General features: G+C 42.4%; 1 pseudogene; it reads right to left on the bottom strand.

Annotated features, from left to right (window-relative positions):
* Positions 1-16,331, bottom strand: part of LOC139711254 (protein unc-80 homolog) — a 148,191-nt pseudogene that overhangs the window by 27,394 nt on the left and 104,466 nt on the right.

The following is a 16,331-nucleotide window of genomic DNA, read 5'->3' as shown; positions in this document are numbered from 1 at the left end:
TCAAGGAAATAGCAGCATTGTCTACAATAAATGATTGAATTCTCAACATATTGTCAGTTGAGAAAGACAAGGACGTTAAGGTGCCACTATTGCCATACAGGGTTATACAGTGGCACTTAACGCCCTTATCTTTCTCAACCGATGATATTAACAGTTGTTCATCTTCCCTTTCTCTTTTTTGGCTAGAATTAAAAAACATGGAACCCAATGGGCATCACACAGCTCTGATCAACTCTGATTTGAGGTAGGAGGATGCGAGTAATTGAACTTGTAAATCTAAACATGGAGAGGCACTGCTGTACAGCGCTTATTCATTCAGATAAACTTCCTCTGTTTCATCTTGCTCTCTGATTGCCATGGCAACCGCATCCTACCAGTGATGATCAGTGACTGACTTACCATCAGGGTTGGTTTTCTTGTGGATCTTTTGGAAGAGCTTGTCCAGCCTCTTGAGGAGAGTGATGAGGGCAGGGCGGAGATCCTGATTAGACCAGTCCGTCAGTGGAATCATCTTTGTGATGTACCTGTGTGCCATCAATTGGGAGAAAGTAGTTGTGTCATATGCATGGTACCCAACTCTCATAACAAGCTGTCTACATCTGAGCATGGCACTTTCTAAATAGATAGCTGCTTGGAAAATATTTCAGCTCAATAATCATACTGCCTCTTCATCTCACTCTCTTATCTTCCGTAATATCCATCTATCTGTCAATTTGTCTGTCTATCTATCCATCTACAATTTGTATCTACCAGTAAGTGAAATATTATGTATGCACATGTATGCATGTATGAATTTATCTACGCAGTACATACATACCTACTATGTACATCCTTGAACATTTGTACTTGTCCATCTCTATATATTCATCCATGTACTTTTGGTAGTATATCTATCCATCTCCCCACTTCTTTCCCCCAAATCCCCCAAATTTCCTAAGTTTGCTATTTTGTTTCCTCAATTTGCATGTTTTACAAACTAAGGCATTTATAAGAGCCTGAAAACACTATTCCAGCTCCTGGCAAAAAAAAAAAAAAGAAAGAAAAGAATTTAGAAACTCCTGGTAGGGAGCATTTACAATTGTATCTTGCACACATTGCTTTGATGCAGACGTAAGTGACGCTGTCATGTGGGTGCTTGTTAAAAACATAGCTCCTTCATTTTCAGTTTGCGAGCATCTTTCAAACTGTCAAAACTCAACCCAACTCCTTTAAACTTATACACTTATCATTCAGAATGAGGCATGATTCAAAATGAATGAGAGGTTTTCTTCTCCGTGTATACAGTCCTAAATGTAGATACAATTGAGCAAGGAAAATGTGTAGAATGGATGAATATAGTTTGATAAATGGATGATATGACTTAAAGGACAAGTTCACCTTCATATACATAAGGATTGAGAGAATGCAGCATTTTTAGTAGAACACATCAGTGAAAGTTTGAGGAAAATTGGACAATCCGTTCAAAAGTTACGAATATCTTATGTATCTGCGCAGTCACTGCTGGAAGAGAAGACTACTACAGTGTATGATATCACATGCGTACAACTATATAAGGAAAATAAAAAGAGAATTTCACAAAACTTTACTTTTTGAATAAAGTGCACATTTCTTTCGACTTGCTACTGACGTATGTTAAGGGAAATATTATTCCCCCGGCCTTCTGAAAGAGAGAAGTCGAGTGTTCTTTTGTTACGCGAGAAAAATGGAAATATGTTGAATTTTCTTTATTCTTTCTTTATATCGTTGTACTCATGTGACATCAAAAGCTATAGTAGTCTTTTCATCCAGCCGTGACTGAGCAGAAACTTCAAAAATTCATAACTTTTGAACGGATCGGACCGATTTTGCTCAAACTCTCACTGATGTGTTCTACTAATATTGCTGCATTCACTCAACCCACATGTCTATGAAGGTGAACTTGTCCTTTAAAGTTATAAGAAAAAGAGACAAATTTACCTTTGGAGCCCCTTGCATCCCATTGTTACAGGATCGTGAGGGGCGACTTTCAGCAGTGTTAACGCCACTTCAGCCACTCGCTGGAAGGGTTGGAGCAAATCAAGTGCAATCAGATAGAAATGATTAGCAATGATAATGGATGCTCAATGTCAATATCAATATCTAAAGTGTACGAAGCTTTTTATCAAAAGCTTTCAAAAGCACAGACTTGCCTGTTCATGTTATCATATCATAATTTTGAGAAATGACATTTTTTTTTTGAAACAATACATTGCAAACAAAGTATACACACACACACACACACACACATGTGCATTCAGTGAATATACAATTGTACGTTCAAATCAAGGATTTGGTTTGATGTTAACAAGGGCAAAGGAATAGTACAAATTTACAATACTGCTCCTTTCTTTGCATCTGCAGACAAATCAGTTCTTCGCAAATTATGGAAGATATTGTCAGTGACAAAGTTGTCCCAGCTCCTTTACTGGGGAATTCCTGACCAGTTTAAAGTTAGTCTTACAAGGAAGGGTACATTAAGTTAACAAGAGACCCGCGGGTCACGCGCTCACCTGAGTATCGCAATTTCACCTTTCATGCATTCTTGCACACTCTTACCTGAGAACATTGGAAACTTTAGGTCTGCATATGGATCCCTCCCCCCCCCCCCCTCAACTCGGGGGGGGGGGGGAGCAGGCAGTCCTGGATCTGAATCTGCAATTAACAAACTTGGAACTAAAGTCATCAATGTACAAACTCATGGCATTAACTTTGCTTTATCATTTCTGGTTCTAGAGCAGAAGATTTTACATATTCCTTAATGTGGGGGGGGGGGGGGTGGGCCCCCTAGTCCCCCCCCCCCCCCCCCCCCCCCCCAAGAGGGACATGGTGCCCATTTGAAGGAATTGAGATTCTATCCCCCTAGGGATGCTACCTGCTAAGTTTGGTCAAAATTCATCTTGAGGTTTTCAAGAAGAAGATGAACATGTACAATTCAGGCTCCATTACAACTGTATTGTAGGACTTCTCCCCAGCCCTCTCCTGGGTCCTAGGGGGAGGGGGGGGCACTCCTGATTCCGCCAACCCCATGAACAAACTTGAAACTACAGTCATCAATGTACTAACTCATAGTATCATCTAAGCCCTATCACTTCTGGTTCTAGAGAAGATTTTTAAAGGTTCCTTAATGTTAGGAGGTTTGGCCCCCTAGGGACCCCCCAGGTGGGCAATGGAGCCCATTTGAACAAATTGAGATCCTATCCCCCTAGGGATGCTACCTACCAAGTTTGGTGAAAATCAGACATGGCGATCTCAAAGTGAAGATGAAAATGTACAATTTAGGCCACATTAGGACCCCTCCCCACCCCCTCCCCTGGGTCCCAAGGGGGGCACCCCTGATTCCCCCATGAACAAACTTGAAACTACAGTCATCAATGTACTTACTCAGAGTATCATCTAAGCCCTATCACTTCTGGTTCTAGAGAAGATTTTTAAAGGTTCCTTAAGTTTAGGGGGTTTGGCCCCCTAGGGACCCCCCAGGTGGGCAATGGTGCCCATTTGAACAAATTGAGATCCTATCCCCCTAGGGATGCTACCTACCAAGTTTGGTGAAAATCAGACATGGCGATCTCAAAGTGAAGATGAAAATGTACAATTTAGGCCCCATTAGGACCCCTCCCCACCCCCTCCCCTGGGTCCCAAGGGGGGCACCCCTGATTCCCCCATGAACAAACTTGAAACTACAGTCATCAATGTACTTACTCAACGTATCAATTAAGCCCTATCACTTCTGGTTCTAGAGAAGAAGATTTTTAAAGATTCCTTAATTTTAGGGTGTTTGGGCCCCCCTGGGGCCCCCCAGGTGGGCCATGGTGCCCATTTGAACAAATTGAGATCCTATCCCCCTAGGGATGCTACCTGCCAAGTTTGGTGAAAATCGGTCATGGGGTTCTCAAGAAGAAGATGAAAATGTAAAAAGTTTACGGACGACGGACGACGGACGACGGACGACGCACGACGCACGACGGACGCCGGACGAAGAGCGATCGCAATAGCTCACTTGAGCCTTCGGCTCAAGACCCGCGGGTCTAGCGCTCACCTGAGTATCGCAAGTTCACCTTTCACGCAGTCACTAATCTAAATTAAAATTTGACCAGGCATTCTCAAGTAGAAGATGAAAATGTACAATAAGGGCCCAATTTTTTTAAGATTCCTTAATTTGGGGGGATTGGGGCCCCCTGGGGCCCTCTGGGTGGGGCATGGTGCCCATTTTGATAAATTGAGATCCTGACCCCCTAGGGATGCTACCTGCCAAGTTTGACAAAAATCCATCATGAGGTTTTCAGGAAGAAGATGAAAATGTACAATTCAGGCCCCCATTTGGACCCTTCCAACCACCCCCCCCCCCCCCCCCTACCCAAGAGGGGCACCCCTGGATCTCCTATGAACAAACTTGAAACTACAGTCATTAATGTACTCACTCATGATATTATCTCAGCTCTATAACTTCTGATTCTAGAGATTTATAAAGATTCCTTCATTTGGGGGGTTTGGGACCCCTGGGGGCCCCCTGGGTTGGGCATGGTGCCCATTTTAACAAATTGAGATCCTAACCCCCTAGGGATGCTACCTGCCAAGTTTGGTGAAAATGGGTCATGGGGTTTTCAAGAAGAAGATAAAAATGTACAATTTAGGCCCCATTAGGACCCCTCCTCACCCCCTCCCCTGGGTCCCAAGGGGGGCACCCCTGATTCTGCCATGAACAAACTTGAAACTACAGTCATCAATGTACTAACTCATAGTATTAACTTAGCTCTATCACTTCTGGTTCTAGAGAAGAAGATTTTTGCGGATTCCTTAATTTTGGGGGGTTTGGGCCCCCTGGGGGCCCCCTAGGTGGGGCATGGTGCCCATTTTAACAATTGAGTTCCTAACCCCCTAGGGATGCTACCTGCCAAGTTTGGTGAAAATGGGTCATGGGGTTCTCAAGAAGAAGATGAAAATGTACAATTTAGGCCCCATTAGAACCCTTCCCAACCCCCCTCCCCTGGGTCCCAAGGGGGGCACCCCTGATTCTGCCATGAACAAACTTGAAACTACAGTCATCAATGTACTAACTCATAGTATTAACTTAGCTCTATCACTTCTGGTTCTAGAGAAGAAGATTTTTACAGATTCCTTAATTTTGGGGGGTTTGGGCCCCCCTGGGGGCCCCCTGGGTGGGGCATGGTGCCCATTTTAACAAATTGAGTTCCTAACCCCCTAGGGATGCTACCTGCCAAGTTTGATGAAAATCGGTCTTGGGGTTTTCAAGAAGAAGATGAAAATGTAAAAAGTTTACGCACGACGCACGACGGACGACGCACGACGGACGACGGACGACGGACGACGGACGACGGACGACGGACGACGGACGACGCACGACGCACGACGCACGACGGACGCCGGACGAAGGGCGATCGCAATAGCTCACTTGAGCCTTTGGCTCAGGTGAGCTAATAAGCACAACAATGAAAAAGTCTGACCATCATGTAAAATTTCTGGCTCAGAAAACTTCTTGTAGCTAATCAAGGAGGAAGACTGACCGTGCTTTTTTTGAAAAAAGAGAAATGTGTGGCATCATATCCCCCAAGACATTATAATGAAACAATAACAGCCAAGCTGATAAAGTTCCCTCACCATCTTATATCACCTACATTGACCCAATGCACAGGACAGCATGGAGAAGAACCATTAAGGAAATGAACTATCGAACCCCACAGAGTGGGGAAAATGAACTTTAAATGGTGATATTTGATGATGACTATAACATTCATGGTCAAAAATATGTAGAGAACCACTCAAAAGAACTAACCAAGTGGCATTTGGAGATGAAAGGGTGTAATCATATATCTTTGTAAGCAGGGCTGCACACTAACCCATTTTTTCAACTGGTGTGACCTGTCTGTTGGACCAGTAGGTACCCAGTTTTTACATTTTTTACGAGTCCATTCTTGTAAAAGTTACTGGTCCGACAGCGATTTTTACTGGTCAGGGACCGTTGGACCAGTGCCAGTGTGCAGCGCTGTTGTAAGACATGGTAAAAAACTAAGTCGACAAAGTCCCCTCACCATGTGACATTTCTGGTCCAGGATCTCCGTCTGGCTGTGGGTCCTGGACTCGGCGACGGGTCTCAGTTCCTTGAGCCGTGCCAGCCCGTGGCAGTAAAACTCAGACACCACGCTGAGGAGCATGTCTCTCGGCTTGCAGAACTCGTTCATTGTCTCCGACTCTTCGGAATCGTCCTCGTAGCGGCGCTGGACGCGGTCATCATTGTATCTGCGGATCAAACCGGCATGACAAACACTCCAAATGACAATTCAAGCATCTATATGTTTCTTTTTCTGCTTGAGCTGTTTTGATTTTGCACCGTTAGCCAAGTTTGTGATCAACATTGAGATGTTGCCTTATTTTTTCTTTCATACATGTAGCAAAGCACTGCAGGCATTGTCATAAATAGGAAGAAAAAATTGCTTATTCCAGTTATAACACTTCAGTTGAACTTTTGCTTCCTCCGCCACAACAAAAACATATCGTATACAATCATTGACTCAGACTCGCCTTTTCTTTATTTAACCGTCACATACATTTAAAAAATCATAAAATGTTATCATCACAGAGATTCCAAACATATGAACAAATAAACATAAAGTGGCACACAAGGAATCTCTGCGTGCCAGGCAAGTGGAGTGTTTCCACAAAGAGGGAGATGACCAGGGTTGCTCACCTGAACTTGAAGTCTTCCCGCATGTCCTCGTCGCCGAGGTCGATGTTGCTGTTGTTGATGCCCGACTTGCGGGAGTTGTGTTTGCGGATGGAGCTCTGCTGCGAGTTGGAGGAGCTCTTGAAGCTGGCCGCCACGTTGGAGGTCTCGATCTTACGGCTGGGTCCGCTGGTGCTCCTATACACCGATGGCAGGTGGTGGAAAGGGGGGTGGATACAAGTGGGGAGGGGTGGGGGAATGGTGGGGGAATGGTGGGGGAATGGTGGGGGAATGGTGGGGGAATGGTTGGGGGAATGGTTGGGGGAATGGGAGGGGAATGGTGGGGGAATGGTTGGGGGAATGGTTGGGGGAATGGTGAGGGAATGGTGAGGGAATGGTTGGGGGAATGGGGGGGGGGAATGGGAGGGGAATGGTGGGGGAATGGTTGGGGGAATGGTTGGGGGAATGGTGGGGGATGGTGGGGGAATGGTGGGGGAATGGTTGGGGGAATGGTTGGGGGAATGGTGGGGGAATGGTGGGGGAATGGTTGGGGGAATGGGAGGGGAATGGTGGGGGAATGGTTGGGGGAATGGTTGGGGGAATGGTTGGGGGAATGGTGGGGGAATGATGGGGGATGGTGGGGGAATGATGGGGGATGGTGGGGGATGGTGGGGAATGGTGGGGAATGGTGGAGAATGGTGGGGGAATGGTGGGGGATGGTGGGGGAATGGTGGGGGAATGGTGGGGGAAAGGTGGGGGAATGGTGGGGGAAAGGTGGGGGAATGGTGGGGGAAAGGTGGGGGAATGGTGGGGGATGGTGGGGGAATGGTGGGGGATGGTGGGGGAAAGGTGGGGGAATGGTGGGGGAATGGTGGGGGAATGGTTGGGGATGGTGGGGGAATGGTGAAGGATGGTGGGGGAAAGGTGGGGGATGGTTGGGGGAATGGGAGGGGAATGTTGGGGGAATGGGAGGGGAATGGGGGAATTGTGGGGGAATTGGAGAGGAATGGTGTGGGGGGGGGGGGACACAAAGATGATCACCATCAGATCCAGACATGAATGTGGAAAACTCTGTCACATTCATATTTGTATGTAACCTACTGGTTCTACTTCTGCTTCTACTGCTTGGTGGGTGCATCAGTGACAGAGTACATAGTGCCGCACCATGCATCCCAGTCCAACACTAGTGTTTGCATCTCACATATCTCTCCCACTATGCGGTACTAGTAGTAACTGATTGCATGCATGCATAGCATGATTATTATTTTTATTTTTGTTCTTGCTAAATGATATTTTTATGTGGCATTGTTTCTGGCAAGTTTTTTTTTTATAGCTGCATGTAAGTTTCATGGTTCAAAGGTGATTCGCAATATTGGCAAAAATAAAACCATCATGAACATTTCAGCTCATAAACTAGATTGGCGGATAGATAGATAGAAAGATGCTGCATACGTTTGATATTTTGCAAAGTTATATTTTCGTGAGTCAGGTGCTTTTCGAAAATTCAAAAACACAAAAATTTTTAATTTTATCCCGACGCGAATGTGATATGCACACACACATTTTTCCATCCATTGCTCTATTCCACGAACACAAATTTAACCACCTGCAAAATTGTTGGGAAATTCCAATTTGCGAAAAATAAGACTCACTAAATATGCGGCATATACAGTAGAATACAGAGTGACAGAAAGAGAGAGAGAGAGAGAGAGAAAGGACAAGAAACTGGGGCAAGAAATTTACCTCGCAAGGTTCTCCGCACCGACGATGAGGGCCTTGATGGTGACGGCTAGTGTGGTGATGGCCGTCGTCTCTGACTTGGCAGCGCTGGGGTTGTCTCTCCTCTTTGTTTGGTCCTTCAAGTGCTGTAGGTAGAGGGGTACGATGGCATCCAGAACACTCTGGGGGTGGGTTGGGGTCGGGTAGGAGAAAAAACAGGGGAAAATCATCAAAAAGATTGAGGAAGAAGATTGATCACCTAAATGATTGTGATTATTTTCCCCCTGCACAATCACTGGAACACAATAAAAATGTCATTCTTACTATTATTTGGATGTCAGCAGGTAACAGGGTAATGCAAAAATTCAATAATGCTACCACTGAAATCTCCATTTTGATGCAAGATAACAAATACTGCATGATTGGCAACCTCTGCAGATCCCCTCCCCCCCCCCCCCCCCCCCAAAAAAAAAAAAAATAAATACTGGTGCAAAGGAACAACTGAATTCATTCAAAAACATATTTATTTAGGTACATTAGATACATTCACATACACACACACACATGGAGACACACACATACACACACACACACACACACACACTCAGAAGCACAGACAGACATACACACACAATGACACACACATAAACATCACTCAACCCAATTATGTAATCAACAGAATCCTCCCGCCTAAACTTACCAACATCTGAGCACTGCGCACAGACTCGGGGGCGTAGGCAACGACCACCACGCACAGCCTGATGGCTTCTGGAATGTTAAACGTCGCAAGCGGGTCATTGTTGTAACAGAAATCCTGGCGAGCAAAATGAAAGGAAAAACAGAGAGTAGAAAAGATTACAGCCCACCAAAACTTAGTGACAGGGTCCTCCTAGCTAGCCTGTCTGGATGTATAGTTCATAGACTACAGTGCTCACTTAATAATCAGGAACCATTCGAGTGGGAACACCACTCAGTACAACAAAATTCATTATAACATTATTTTTGGTGTGTTATTTCAATTGCATAATTGAACCACAAACTGCTATATCGAGACATATTTTTGGCTTAAACACTTCCAATGTTTTAATTAATGACTGAAAATTATAACTAAATCCATTAAAATAATCACACAGATTTCATCTTGTGACCAGAATGTATATTTTCCAACAAATTCCCTGATAGGTTCCGTCAATTGCAGTCTACACAGTTGGGCAGTAGGACGTATAGTAGTTTGTGGGACTACAATACAAAGACTACAGACTAGCGAGTTAAATTTTTCAAGAATCATCTTCTCACCCTGAACAAGTCACTTTTGTGAGCTGTAGCAAGTCAAGAAGTGCCCTCATCCTAAATCAAACGCCTTGACAAGTTCCAAAGAGTCACCCTCTTGTCTCTGCGCCCTGAATAAGGTACAGTACCTACTTTATGTATGTAAGCTTTAGTGAATAACCTTGTTCCAAATGAGGCACCTTCTCATGCTTCAACAAGTCACCATCTTGTCCATTTGCCCTGAATAAGGCACTTACTGTAAAAGTGGAAATTTTTGCGGTGTGGAAATTTGGCGCATTTCGCGCAACCAAACGCTAGCTCGAAAATAAAAGCATGCACGAAAATAAAAGGAAACCATATGTTCCAGTAGTTAATACACATAGTAAACACATGAAATCCATCTTACCTGGCCGAGCACGAAAAATTACTCACGCGAAAATATCCACTTTTACAGTATGCAAGCTGGGTTAGTCACCTCTTCCTAAACGAGGAACCTTATTGGCAAGTTTTGAGAAGTTGCCATCTTGCCTCCCATCATAAAAAGTGCTCGAGGGAGTTAAGAAAAGTTGCCTTCTCAACATAACAAAGGCAATTATAAAGTGAGTTTCAGCAAGTTGCTTTGTCCCTTTAGGTGAGTTTTGAGAAGTCCTCATCTTTCCCTCTTGTCCTATAAAGGAAAAAAAAGGACGCATCAGCCATTTTCATTAAGTTACCTTCTTGCTATACCAATAGTAGCTTTCACGGCTTTGTCCTTACCAGAGTCTTCATTGGCTTGTCCCCCGTGACCAGCTCGAGGAGATCGAGGGAATCCTTGCTGTCTTTCTCCAGGGAGAGGAGGAGCTTGAAGAGGACCTTGGCAGAGACCTAGAGCATGAGAGAAAAAATGGCAAATGGTCGTTAAAGGTAAAACATAGTTCCTGTGTGACTGCAAAAACTGTTGATTTGTACTCTAAAAACGGAGGCAAATGCACAATAGATGTGTGAAAAAATGCTGTAACAAGTAACTAGAAAAGCACTCTGAGAGCGCAGACCTCCGCCAAGCATGCAGCCCATTTCCACCCACACTGATCTTGTTTGAGATCAGTGATTTCCACCCATACGTACTGCATTGTGTGCTGATAGCCGCCTGATTTCCCAATATAGAAGCCTTTGTTACGTCATAAACCCTCAGCTGCACAGCGCGCCTCGCCCTGGCAGAAACTAGAGCACGCGCTTTAGTGCGCGCATGCAAACCTCAAATACGCGCAGCCTGAACTCCCTAGTTCATTGACCCTACCTGCCAAAATATCAAAAATCCTTCATAAATTCCCCCAAAAATCTCGGATCACTACCAAAAGTTAGTTGTTTGTTACTTGTGTCATTTTCAACCTTTCCTGCAAGTTTCATCATAATCCGTTCACTACTTTTTGAGTTATTTTGCACACGGACAAACGAACGAACCAACTAACAAACAAACCAAAGGTAACGAAAACATAACCTCCCCCCTTGGCGGAGGTAAAAACACAATTTCAGTTAATGATAAAAATGCAAAGCACCCAGAAAAGTATGGCAGAAGTAATGCAACCTCAGAGGATACCTGATTGTGGTTGCCACGTGATGTTTTATATTTGATTACAGTTGAACCTCTCGTATCCGGACAAGTCGGGACCGGGGCTCATCCGGATAAGGGATTTGGCCGGATACAGGAGACTCAATGCTTTATACAGTGTACATGTACATATACTACACATGTACTGATGTAGCCCGTTGTAGTACCACATGTAGTAATGTGTATACTGCAACCTTTTCATTGTTACACTCAGTAACAGACCCCAAAATAGAGGTTCGTGTTTGCAAGAATGAAATCATTTTCTTTCATAAATTCTTGGGATGATTTACCTAAATAATTATCAAGAAATGTATCAAGTTTATGTAATTCATGTGTGTTTGTGTAGGAGTTCTCAAGGAGTTGGGAATCCCCCTTTCCTCCCATAATTATAAAAAAAAATCAAGGCGAGATTGCGTCCATATAATAGAGAGATCCGGATAAAGGGAGGCCAGATAAGAGAGGTTCAACTGTACTTCGATTACAGTATATCAGACTATAAGTATCCATCACGCGAGAGTGAATCGGATGCAGCGTGTTAGCTGCGTGCGAGTCAATTCATGAAATCAGAAGCAGCAGTACGGAGATGAGAAGTGAGGGGGGTGGGTGATGGTGGGAAGTACTGCGATGCCAGCACTTTACCGCAAGAAAGTATTCAATGTAACATCTTTGAAGCTATCCACGTTACACTTCTCACATAATGTTTACATCTACTACAGATTACTGTATATCTCATCATCAGAAAAGGTGTACCTACTTCTCACAATTTAAGCCTCCCCATTCAATATTGAATGAAATAAAGAGTCATGGACAATAAAACAAAACAAAAAATATTAACAAAATATAGAGAAAAATTTAACACGTTTTCATTTTTCTAGCATATTGAAAAAGTATCAACTTACCTCTTTCAGAAAGCAGGGGAATAACATTCCCCTTAACATAATATGTCAATAACAAGTTAAGGGCATGCGTACCTTTCATCTTTTAAAAAAATGGAATTTTGTTGATTTTTTTCATATTTACATCATATGTGATGTCACAAACTGCAGAAGTCTTCTCATCCAGTGATGGCTGCACCAAAATTTTCACTAGAATTCATAACTTTTGAACAGATTGCCCGATTTTCTTCAAACTTTCACTGATGTGTTCTACTAATATTGCTGCATTCACTCAATCCACATGTTTATTTGGGTTTCATTCCCCTTAACCATTTCTGTGCCGATGAATCAAATGTGCACAAACGCTGCACACGTATCAGTTGACGGGAGATTAATGCGGTATACAAAGGGTTAAAGAACAAACATATGACGGACCTTGAGGGGGTTGGGTGCCTCGTCAGAGCCGGCCTTCAAGATGGGGGCTGCACTCCCAAACAGCTGCAGGATGAATGGCTTCATGTGTAAGATGTAGAACTGGCGACACACGTACTATCAGGAGAATTAGAATATGAATTCGGCATTATTGCAAGCAAAAGGCAAAGAAATATCTGATGCGACATGTATGCTTCACTGAAACATTCTACTAAGATATGCAAATGCAGAGCTCTGGGCTAGATACATGAGGTACAGTTTGATTTGTCAGTGACTGTACCTGCAAAGGAACATAATCTCATTGAAAGAATGTTTTGTTGAGACACAGCCTTATCTATAAATTGATCCATGTCTTCAGTCAATAAATTATTCTGTTAAGGATCAGAAGCTGTCAACAATGAATTCATCCTCCTAAAAAGTGACAGCACAGTGTTCATTCGCATGCAATTTTGGTTGATCATATTGCTCTTATTTGGATGAAGTCATTTTCACTGAAATGAAAGGTTATTATTGTTTTTATTCCACCTTCTGAAATACTCACAAATTCATTTATTTAATCTTTTTACTTTCTTTTTCAACAAAGAATATAAGTGTACAAAACTTATCATGAAAAAAGAGCAATATACATATTCTACATATATCGAAAAATAATATAGACACAATAAACTGACGAGCTAAGATGCATGATATTTACTAAATAATGTTGAAAGTGGAGGAGAAGCTAAAAAGCAATGCTTGTAATATGTACATCTTATTCCCCTCACAAAGAGTGGTCAAAAAGAAAAAAAGTCATAAAGAATATAGCACGAAACCAGAGAAGCACGGATTCTGGCATTTGGTGGGTAAAATGTGAAAAAGAAAGTAACAAAAAAATTGACATTTTTGCGGTGATATAATTCACAAACCAACATCATAATTTCTGTCCCTTCACAGTGGTTAGTCACACTGATGAAATCTAACTATTTACACCACTCATAAAAGAAAAGAAAAATGACAAATATAACCATATATATATATATATATATATATATATATATATATACTTATATATCAAGGCTCGACTTTAAACTCTGATGGTCTGTTCGGGGTCACTAAAATCATTAAAATTGAAATGTCGGTGCCTGATCAGACCACCAAAAATAGCCTTTTTGGAAATTTGGTGGCCCGACATTAATTTCTAGTGGCCCCGGGCCACCACGCCACCACTCATGTCAAGCCCTGTGTATTCAGGGTATATAATTTGAGGTTCGCATACCAATGCATGCAGTTTTCCACACTTTTAAATGCTGTGAGAGTGACCTCAGCCATGCCTTCACCTGGGAGATGCAGAAGAACATTTGGGTAACTAAAAAAAAACAACAAAAAAGGAAAGAACTGCATGCAACATCATGGAAAGTGAAGTAATACAACTAGAACTCATCACAGTAATACTCACAGGCATTGTCAACATGCAACATTTTGTGAAGTGGATTTTTTGAGATTTCAATCTCTTGAACACATGCATACATATTTTCTTCTTTTCTCTTTTGGGTGGGGGTGAGAGTCATATGTACGAATACTTGAACTTTACGTAATGCAGTGCACTCCTGTTATAAATGGCACGGTTATAACAAAATTCTCTATACAACAAAGTAAAAATTCAGGTCCCACAATAATCACCTATAGAATTTTATATACTTAACTGTTTGGCTATAATGAAATTTTGATATTACGAAAGAAAACATAATTCTAACAGTTTTATTGCACATATGTATGTTTGATTTTGAAGAAATTTGTACCATTCTATTTGTGTGCATTTACTTGAGGTCAACTTGGACATGATATGGAATTGCACTCACTCCTCATGGACATACACATTTGTATGCTGTGAGTAGTCCTTTTCTTCTTCTTCTTCTTTTTTCCCCATCTTTTCCATGCATAGTTTGCTACAGCATCAAACATTTCCGAGAACTAACTGCAGATAAATTTTGAGATATATCCTGAAGAGGAGTATGGGGATACCTTGCCACTACTGCAAAGCATGCATTTTGAGTGAAAGCAGCATGCATAACAGCAAAACCAAACAGAGCAGCTCATATTACTGACTCAAATGTCATTGTGTAATGGCACAAGTGAACCATGCCCCTACATCCACTGTGAACACATGCACACACAGGATACATGCAAAAACACAACAGCTATTATCATTCACTTTTGGGAATTAAAAGCAAAAACAAAAACAAGACAGCAGTAACGATGAAATGCAACCATCATAAAATATATGTCCAGTACACATGTATCAAATATTGGGCTACAGATGTGATGAGAGGTAGGAGAGTGCATGGAATGAATCTCTTTCTGAATGGGACCAATTGCGCATGTAACCATGTATGGGTTTTGTTGTTTTTTTTCTCTCTGATGGACTGCATTAGAGGTAATTTCTGGAATACTCTTTATCAGCGTACCTCGATACTCCTGCAGACAAGAGGATTAGACTGATGGTGGGTGTAGATGCGTAGAATGGTAGGCATGATGTACTGGAACCTGGGACGACGAGATTACATTCATCATAAAACAAATGATCATTACTGCTTTAAAGAAGCATGCCCCCACACACACCACTATCACTAATGATGGAAATATGTATAAACATTGCATACATATGCATTTCTCTAGCATAATATTCTGTAGTTCAGCGACTAAATTGGCGATCCAGAACCACAGGGATAGAATGAGGAGTAGATATCAACACCTTTTCACAATAAAAGTTATCACATTCCCAGCTTGGAGACAACATATACATTAAAATTCAGCTGACAACAGAGTCGCGAGTTAATTCTGCAAATAAAGGTCAGCTCATGAAATTCGAGAAAAATATCAATGCAGTTTGAGCACTAGGACATATAAGGTATTGTCTACACTAAAGAGAACAGCAGCAGCAGCACTCACCACTATCACAACATCACACAGGGTCTCAAACTGAACATGGCCTCAAATGGCAGTTTTCGTTTGGACGAACAAAATCATACTTTTTGATTGACCATTGTATCAGATTTAATGAACAGTGAGATTCCTTACTTGATTTTACTGCAATGAAAATATCATCCTTGAGGTGACAAGACCTCGCAATATCCTCCTAACTTGGTTTCTAATATGAAAAAAAAGAATACTGATTGGAGTTGTAAAACATTACATTTGTCAATCCAATCCAAATCAATGCTTCTACAATATCTAACATCAACTTTAATATCATATAGCAAAAATGTTGCAAAAAATGTGAAAGCTTTTTCGCTCCCCTGAAAATGTATGACTTTGAGGCACGAGATCTGTTACCAGGGGAAAGACAAGCCACAAGCATTTACAGAAAATGAAACGGATAAAAAGATACCCAAATTTAGGCCAGTGCAAAAGCTGGCCAATCTGTCCACAGAATGGATCGAGAAGCCCCCGACCATCCTCAAATCAACTCACCCCTTGGTGGCAAAGATGTGCTTGAAGTGACGCGAGATGTTGATGTAGGTGGAGAGGCAGAGGCGAAGGACGGAGATGTCCTCGCAGTGCAGCAAGAGGGCGCCATTGATGACGTTGAGAAAGAGCTGGATGTCACCGCTCCAGGGGAAGTCGTTGGACATGTGACTGAACACAGTCTGCGTCATCTGCAGCATCAATGCACAAATTCGATAGTTTGTTTAAATGGCTGGGTTGACTACCCGCTCTCTGTTGTTTTATGTTTGATAAACTAGTTGAAGATAGACTGAAAGCAGACTCGGTC

Source organism: Diadema antillarum, unplaced genomic scaffold (genome assembly GCF_040938485.1).
Source record: "Diadema antillarum isolate AM-2024a unplaced genomic scaffold, OU_Dant_1.0 seq00001630_RagTag, whole genome shotgun sequence".
Lineage (NCBI taxonomy): Eukaryota > Metazoa > Echinodermata > Echinoidea > Diadematoida > Diadematidae > Diadema > Diadema antillarum.
This window is presented reverse-complemented; position numbering and strand designations above follow the sequence as displayed.